The sequence below is a fragment of the Octopus bimaculoides genome, chromosome 1 (genome assembly GCF_046866305.1).
Source record: "Octopus bimaculoides isolate indiv1 chromosome 1, ASM4686630v1, whole genome shotgun sequence".
Taxonomy (NCBI): Eukaryota; Metazoa; Mollusca; class Cephalopoda; order Octopoda; family Octopodidae; genus Octopus; species Octopus bimaculoides.
The window spans coordinates 98,720,872-98,729,626 of NC_142928.1; the positions used below are offsets into that span (position 1 = coordinate 98,720,872).

General features: G+C 39.6%; 2 protein-coding genes across 5 annotated transcripts in view; both read left to right on the forward strand.

Annotated features, from left to right (window-relative positions):
- Positions 1-8,755, forward strand: part of LOC106871545 (GTPase Era, mitochondrial) — a 176,403-nt gene that overhangs the window by 157,469 nt on the left and 10,179 nt on the right. The window lies entirely within an intron of this gene.
- The window catches only part of LOC106882607 (signal peptide peptidase-like), a 350,046-nt gene continuing 349,178 nt past the window's right edge, over positions 7,888-8,755 (forward strand). For 2 of the 4 annotated variants that reach the window (XM_089354550.1, XM_089354548.1), the window contains exon 1: positions 7,909-8,093. The gene's annotated coding sequence lies outside the window, so the exon portion shown is untranslated. Of the gene's footprint in view, positions 8,094-8,755 lie in introns of all 4 variants that reach the window. The other 2 variants (XM_089354542.1, XM_089354545.1) reach the window with 2 other exon arrangements.

The window sequence follows — 8,755 nt, forward strand, 5'->3', positions numbered from 1 at the left end:
ACCGGCGTTTCGAAGAGCTGATAAAAGCAGATATTAGACCTGGTTCCTCCTGATGATGTCTTTAGCCACTGGATCCTATGAAGAAGCTGTTGAGGTAGTGAACCACGAAACGTGGTTTGAATTCCTCGGATTAAGTTGTAGTCCTGTGTGTGTGTGTGTGTGTGTGTGCTGTGTTTGAGTGTACACATACACATGCACAGGGAGAAAGGTAGCATGTGAGTTAATTTTATAATGTAGCATAAAAAAGATAACGAAAGCAAAATGCTTTTTGTACTTTTACAAGGCAAGTGCTAGGGTAGGGTGTGCTAAAGAAAAACCTAAAGAGGAATGAACAGATATTGTTGTGAAGAATGTAACACAATTGGATCTAGAGGTCCTGTGTTCTGTGTCGCTACTGTATGTGAGAAATAACTACGCAATGAATCTCTTGTTTTATACCAGCGTGCCATAAACTTAGTTGTAAGCTGTTTTAATTTGTTGTATGCTGATGAAAATTTGCTTTTCAGTTTTCTCTTCTTTTCTTTTTACTACTGCAACTGCTACTGTTGAACTTGTATCTGGCTTAAATATGTAACGTTCTGAGTTCAACGCCCTTTTGCATTTCTATGTTCAACCACTTCAGGGGTCGTCGACACTGCAGCTCTTCTTTGTTTTTAGGTCGATAAAATAAATGCAAGTCTGTGGATTGTAAATGCTTATCACGAAATTCGATTCCTCTTTTGTGCCAATATGCATAACGATAATAATAACAACTACAACAGCAATAATAATAATCCTTTCTTATTTTTTATTGCCCACAAGGGGCTAAACATCGAAGGGACAAACAAGGACAGACAAAGGGATTAAGTAGATTACATCGACCCCAGTGCGTAACTGGTACTTAATTTATCGACCCAGAAAGGATGAAAGGCAAAGACGACTTTGGCGGAATTTGAACTCAGAACGTAATGGCAGACGAAATACCTCTAAGCATTTCGTCCGGCGTGCTAACGTTTCTACTAAAGGCACAAAGCCAATAATTTCGGGGGAGGGGGTTAACTCGATTACATCGACTCCAGTGCTCAACTGCTACTTAATTTGTTCGACCACTGCGTGCTAACGATTCTGCTAGCTCAATGATAATGATAATAATAATAATAATAATAAGGATCTTTGTGATTTGACGGGCAACACTTGTTTTCTTAACGAAACACTTTCAAACTTAGAACACTGGTAGAATGTGTCATATAAAACAACTTCTTCTCTTAACCTTCTTAACAAAAAATTGTACATCGCAAGTTATTTCATGTTAAAGTTGTCGTATTTCTGTAATTTCAACCAATCACTGACGTCTATTCAGCTGAATACAGTTAGTGCTGTTCGGTGTCAAGTGTGTTATTCCCTGTTTAATTATATCATTATTCCCTAGTAAGGTTTTAGGGTTCGGGTTTTAGGGTTAGGGTTGGGTTTAGGGTTATGGTTATGGCAAAAATAATCATAACCCTAACCGTAATCCTAAAACTAACCCTAACTCTAAAACCCGAACCCTAACCCTAAAGCTAAAACCAGTACAAACGTACGAACGATGTCATAAATAACAGTAACAAACGAAATATATACCACTGATAGTTGTTGTTGACAACGGATAGTTTTTGTTGACAAACAACGGCACTAATTTTATTCAAGGGAAAAAATCCCGTAACACCGTTGTTTACATTCCCCGGCGTAATTGTTTTCACCTCAATAGACGTCAGTGATTGGTTGAAATTACCGAAATACGACAATTTTTTACATGAAATAACTTAGAATACAAAATTTTTTATCTGTTCTATAACACAAAATATACAAGTATTCGAAGTTTGAAAGTGTTTCGGTACCAAAAACACTACATAAAAAAATGTTGCCCGTCAAATCACAAGGATCCAATAATAATAATAATAATAATAATATTTCAAATTTTAGCACAAGACCAGCAATTTCAGGGGAGGGGTAAATCGATTACATCAATCCCCAATACTCAACTAGTTGGTACTTAATTTATCGATCCTCGAAAGGCCAATCGATCTCGGCGGGATTTGAACTCAGAACGTAAAGACGGACGAAATGCCGCTAAGCATTTGCTTGGCTTAATCGCTGCACAAGACCAATGCTTGACTACAAACAATTATAAAAACAAAATAATAAAAACAGGCCCGAACACTAAATGCAGAATGTGCAACCAGCACAGTGAGACAGTTGACCACATCATCTCGGCCTGTCCAATTCTTGCCAAGTCTGAATATATATACAGACACGACAAAGTAAGTAGTTGTATCCACAGGACAGTATGCCAACATTACAACATTAAAACTGACAATAGGTGGTATAAGCATGTGTCAAACACGGTACAAGACAACGACCAGGCTACAATCATCTGGGATATGCTAGTTCAAACCGACAAAGAAATAAAAGCTAATCACCCATTCATAATAATCAAGATTTGGGGGAAAAAAAGTACCTGTTTACTGATAGGCATTGCAGTCCCTTCAGATCAAAATATTTTTCAAAAAGAAGTGGAGAAATTATCAAAGTACAATGACATCGACATTGAAGTATTCAAGATGTGGAACATGAAGGTGAAAACAATATCAACAATAATTGGTGCACTTGGCATGAAAAAAAAAAAAAACATAACAAAAACGTAGAAGCTAGACCTGGATCCTCAACGTTGCACACTATCCCCAAAATATAGGCCTGCTATAAACACAAGACTCTCTATACAGCAATTATCCAGTGAAGTAAATTCTCACCAGCAATCCAATAATCAACGCGTTACACACTCGACACACAGTACAAGCAGCAACACAACAAAAGGCTGGAACAAAAAACTAACAATATAATACCGGGAAGAGTTTGCGCACTCCCAACAACGGAAAAGAACACACAATGCTGCACACACTCCAGCAACGCGGAAGTAGAGCAGGTGATGCAGTAGAGATTTGCCTCAAACTATCAAATATTGAACAATTATATCAGGCTGAGTAAAAAGTAAGCAACGTTTTGAATCATGAAGAATTTGTACCGGAGTTTTGCAGAGTTTTGAATTTTTTAAACATGTTTTTGTAATTGTCTGATAACAGAGACATAGACTTTCCCAAATGCATCAATAAATTAACCTGGTTGGGGAGGCGCAAACTTGTGCATCCCAGGAAAGACGATACACGACAACCTTCACCTTATACGCTACACCTTAGATCGGGTTAGTGAAGTTCCTAGCAAGGGTGGTGTACTGGTGAATTTGGACCAGTCTAAGACATTCGATAGGGTGGACCATCGGTATCTAAAGGCTGTCCTCGCGGTGGCTGGACTGGGGCCGACCTTTCGTGGCTGGATCAGCGCTATGTATAGCAACATCGAGTCTGTGGTCCGTTTGCGATCGAGCGTTCGGTTCGACAGGGTTGTTCCCTGTCTCCCCTTCTGTATGTACTGGCTCTTGAGCCATGCTGCGGAGGTTGGATGCGGCTGGGGGCGATCCTCGTGATCTGTGTTACGGAAGAGGCGTGACGGCGTACGCGGACGATGTCACCATCATCGTGTCGGACGAAGAGAGCTACCTTTGGTAGAAGACGCCATCAAAAGATGCGAGACGGTGGCAGGTGCAAAAATTAACCAGGAAATATCAGTTGGTTTGCAGCTCGGCACCTGGAGAAGCAAGCCAACTCCTCCCAACAGCGTCGTGGGTCGCTGGACAGAGGGTCCTGTTAAATTGCTCGGGGTCTGGTTCGGTCCAGACCTCCAGATAGAGAAAAATTGGAGTGACGTCATAAGCAAGGTGACTGCCCTAACCCAGACCTGGTCTGGAAGGACGTTATCCTTGCTAGGGAGGGCGGAGGTTGTGCAGGTGTTTATTTCATCTAATAACCTACCGCCTGACCGTCGTGCCTTGACCCAGTTTGTGGCTGAACAAGTTGGAACGGCTTCTATTCCGCTTTTTGTGGAGTGGGAGACCACCACTTGTGAAGCGCTCTATCTGCTGCTAAAAGCCATTAAAGGGTGGGTTAGGGATGCCTTGGCTGATGATGGGCAAAGCAGCTGAAACTGCTCGCGAGAGGTGAAGAAATGACCAGTGAGTGGTCAGCTGGAAAATGGTTTAAATGATTTCGAAGTGGAGACTAGCTTTGAAGCAATTGAGCATAGTGGAAACCCATCTGTCATCGATGACGGTTAATTAAAGACCGCCATTGAGAAAGATCCACGTAAAACCACTCGAGAACTGGCAAAAGAACTTCAAGTTAGCTAGAATATTGCCTGCAACCATTTGCATGCGGTCGGAAAATCAAAAAAGCTCGACAAATGGGTACACGATTTGAATGAAAATCAGAAAATGCGCAGATATGAAATTTGTTGGCCGCTTCTTCTCCGTAACCAGACCGATCCATTCTCGACCATATTGTAACTTGCGATGAAAAGTGGATTCTGTACAATAATTAAAAAATATTCTTCGCGGTTGTAGGACCAAAATGAAGCACCAGAAACCTTCCCTAAACCTGAACTCTTCAAAAAGAAGGTTATGGTGACTGTTTGGTGGTGTACTGCTGGACTCACCCACTATAACATCTTAAAACTCGGAAAAACCATTACTGCAGAAACATATTGCCATGAAATTGCCAAAATGAACTGCTACTCCTCCGTCCCAGACTGATCAACAGAAGAGGGCCAATCATTCTTCATGACAATGCTCGACCACACGTTTCACTAATGACGCTCCAGAGGTTGAGGGAACTTAGCTACGAAGTTCTCCCTCACCCAGCTTATTCCCCAGACTTTTCTCCTACCGACTACCACTTTTTCAAGCACCCTGATGGTTTCCTGCGAGAGAAGGAGTTAAAGAAATCAAACCGATGCTGAAAGTGCGTTCAAAGAGTTCATCAGCTCCATCTTTTTAGATTTTTATGCTACCGGAATAAACAAACTTGTAACTCGTTGGCAAAAATGTGTTGATTGTGATGGTACTTAATTTGATGAATAAAATTTCCAAAATGACGGAGTAGGAGAAAGAGTGGTATAAGTGAAGGAAGGGGAGAGAAAATAGTGAAGAAATAGTGGGAGTACTACCCCTGACTGAGAGAGTGAGAGAAAGGAAGGGGTGAAATAAAAAATCAGCATTTCAACTCTGTGTGAGTACATGTGTGTATATAAAAGGGAGGTATGTGAATGTTTGTGTGTGTGTGTAATGGAAATGGGATGGTGAACGTTCAAATCTAAAAAGAAAAATCAAACAGCATTTCAACTCTTTGTGAGTACATGTGTGTGCATGTACAAGGGAAGTATGTGAATGCTTGTATCTGATTATTATGTACCTTATCTTATACCTTATATATAAAAAGAAGGCAGTAGAGCGATCCTCACGATGGACTCGGCCGATAACCGGAACCGTCCTACACGTACCAACAACTGTTTGATAAAGCTCCACAAGTCAGCACTTCCGTGCCTGTATGGCTTGTCTTGAACTGGCAGAGCTTTTCCGGTAGCACTGTCAGACCAGGGATTTCTGGAAATTCCCCATAACCCCGGTCCGAAAGCCTCTGGAAAAGACCAACTAATTGATTTCCCTCGGCGTCGAGAATTCTCCGGAGGACGTCGTCGCTCTTGCCGTAGTAATAATAATAATAATAATAATAATAATAGCTACAAAGCCTGAAATTTTGTAGGAAGGGCTAGTCGATCTCATCGACTCTAGTGTTCCCCGGCTCTGAAAACATGAAAGGCGAAAATTATAATACTTGTTTCAAATTTTGGCACATGGCCAGCAATTTTAGCGGAAAAGGCTAAGTCAATTACATTCTCTCCGAGTTCAAATCCCGCCGAGGTCAATTTTGCCTTTCATGTTTTCGATGTCGATAAAATAAAGTACCAATCAGTTATTGGGTTTGAATATATACTCGACTAACTATCCCCATTACTGAAAATTGAAGCCTTGTACCTATGCTAGAAACCGTTTTCTGTGAATGAAATTAGCCATTCGTTCGCTAGAATTTAGAATATGAGAACCTATAATATTTGGTGCGTTGGGAACAGTAAGCAAAGATTATAGACAAATGGCTGAAGGAGTTTGGAATAGAATGCCCTGTAGAGCTGCTACAGAAAGTTTGTCTCTTAGGGATAGCAAGGATTACCAGGAGGGTTCTAAGCATTTGAAAGACTACTGAAATCTTGTGGATACCTAAGGTTACACTACCCTCATAGATTAGCCAGAGATGATTTTTTAAAATGAGAATATCTGAAATAAACTCGACTGCTCTCACAAACGAGAATACTAAAAATGAACCCGATCGCACTCAAAAATGGTAAAAAAAAAACTGGAAAAATAATCCAGAATCCTTGTCCAGTACCAGATCGATCCCAAAATCTAATCAGTTCATGTCAGTCACGAGGCCAAACATCCTTGAAAGTTTCATCCGAATCCATTCAGCGGTTCTTGAAATATCTTGTGCACGGACAAACTAACAAACAAATACGATTGAAAACAATACCTCCGCCTTCGCTAAGGCGGAGGTAATAATGATTTCTTTTATTTGCGACCAGGGCGACGGATGAGGTGGAGGGCAATACAATCAATAATAATAATGGTTCTACTGTATTTGCCACATTCAGTCATACACAACATGTTACGGAAAAAGGTGGCGGTTACAAGACGTGGAGATGGTATGGGTACTAGCAGGGGCTCAGAGATCGTTGTAGTAGCGTCACAAGAACAATAAGAAAGCGAGACTATGAATTAGAGGTTGCAGTGTGTTTGTTACTGTTTGAGCTTAGGTAATGCCAGCAGTTAGTTACACTCCGTATTGAAGAGGGTTTTAAACCTAAATTATTAAAATAAAATAAAATTTAAGAAAAGCCATATTTATCCTTCGCCTGTTATCTTCTTTTTTCTAAAAATAAATAAATAAACGCTTTGTATTTTATGATACCTGGTCATTGATGTTGGATCTTGTTAAATTTCTTCTAACCATTTGAAATAATTCAAATTTTCACCAGATTATTTTTTCAAAAAAATGTAGTTTCGATGTAGTTTTAACATACTGAGAAAAGGAACGATTGATCTTGGTCACCAGCATGCAAAAACTACACCAATGTAGAAGATTTGGAAATATTCTTGCAGTTATTTCAGAAAATTCTGTTGATTGGAAAGAATTTAACAATTAATCCTTTAGTTATGTAATACCTATCACTTTACAAACAACATTGCATCATTTTCACTTCCCGAAATATCAATCAGTAGGTAACTGACCACCAGATAACCCACCCGATTTATTGTTGCCAATCACACATGAGTGTGTGTGTGTGTGTGTGTTTGTGTATGTTTTTCTCCTACCACCTCTCACTCATCTTTCTCGTTTCTTCTCTCTCACATCTCTCTCTTGCCTTTTTCCTACCCTGACTTCCCTTTCCGTTTCTGTCTTTTGCTTGCTGTTTCCCTCCCCCTGTCTTACTGTTTCTCTTTCGTTCCCTCTACCCGTGATTCTCGCCTTAATACTAATTAAACATAGCTTCAAACAAAGAATAATGAAGAAATCGCTGTATGCTAGGCGTGGTATCTATTGTATAGTGAAGTGAGAGAGAAAAAGAGAGTTGTGTGTTTGTGCGCGCGCGTAGAATAATGTGATATATATGTGTATATAATGAGAGTGTGAACAGTATGTGCTCTCTGTTGTTTTTGTTTAACTTCAACTCAGTCCCGATCCAGTAAAGAAAGCTTTGATGATCAAAAACATTCCTTTCCATTTTAATTCGGTAGAACGTAATTTCAACGAGATTTGGCTGCCATTTTTAGCAGGTTAAACGACCGCATAGAGACACCCTCGATGATCCGCATGTATGTGTGTACGTTGTGTATGCTTTATGTGCTTGTGCGCGCGCATAATGGTATGACTAAATTATCATAGTAGTGTCTGCATGTGTGTGCGTGTTCTGTGATCTGTTTGTAGGTGGTGGTGTCTAGTGGTAACAGTTTGTATGAGATGCTGAAGCAGAACAAATTCTGTGGTACAGAATAAATGTTTTTGTCGTTGCATACAAATGGAGAGCGAGCGAGACAGATGGATATTTAGATGGACATACCGCTTGGTGGATAGGTAGGATCTTTTGTGACATATTTTTGGAATATTGTGCACTCACACACACACACACACATATGCTAATATTGTTGTTCACAACTAACGTATAACATTTAATATTATATATTCACACACATTTCCTCATCTAGAAATGTGACTTCTTGTACACAAATATATCACATACACACCCGCTATATGTCGTACATCATAGTATCAAATAGCTGTATGTATGTGTGTTTGTGTGTGTATGAGAAAGAGAGAAAGCTATTTAATGCACTCTATATATGATGAAAAAATATTATCTTTCATCTTTTAGGATGCGATAAAATAAAGTATCCGTTCAGTACGGTCGTTGTAATCGACTTCCACTTACCTCCTCTCCTTAAAATTGTTGACCTTGTGCCAAAATTATAAAGAATTATTATTATTGTTGTGCTTATAGTAGAAAGGATTAAATTGTTATTTTAGCTTTTGACTAGAATTTAACCTAATTACATTCAGCGTTGTGAATTGCGAAGTTTTCATCAACGTTATTTCTCTGAGTTATAAACCTATTCGGATAAAAACATACGAGCCTTCCACGGTGGTGTATCTATGTGGTATTCAAACTGCTAGAAAAAACAACTCGGTCACCATCAAATCATATACACACACACTGACGTACAAGCGCCTTAAAAACA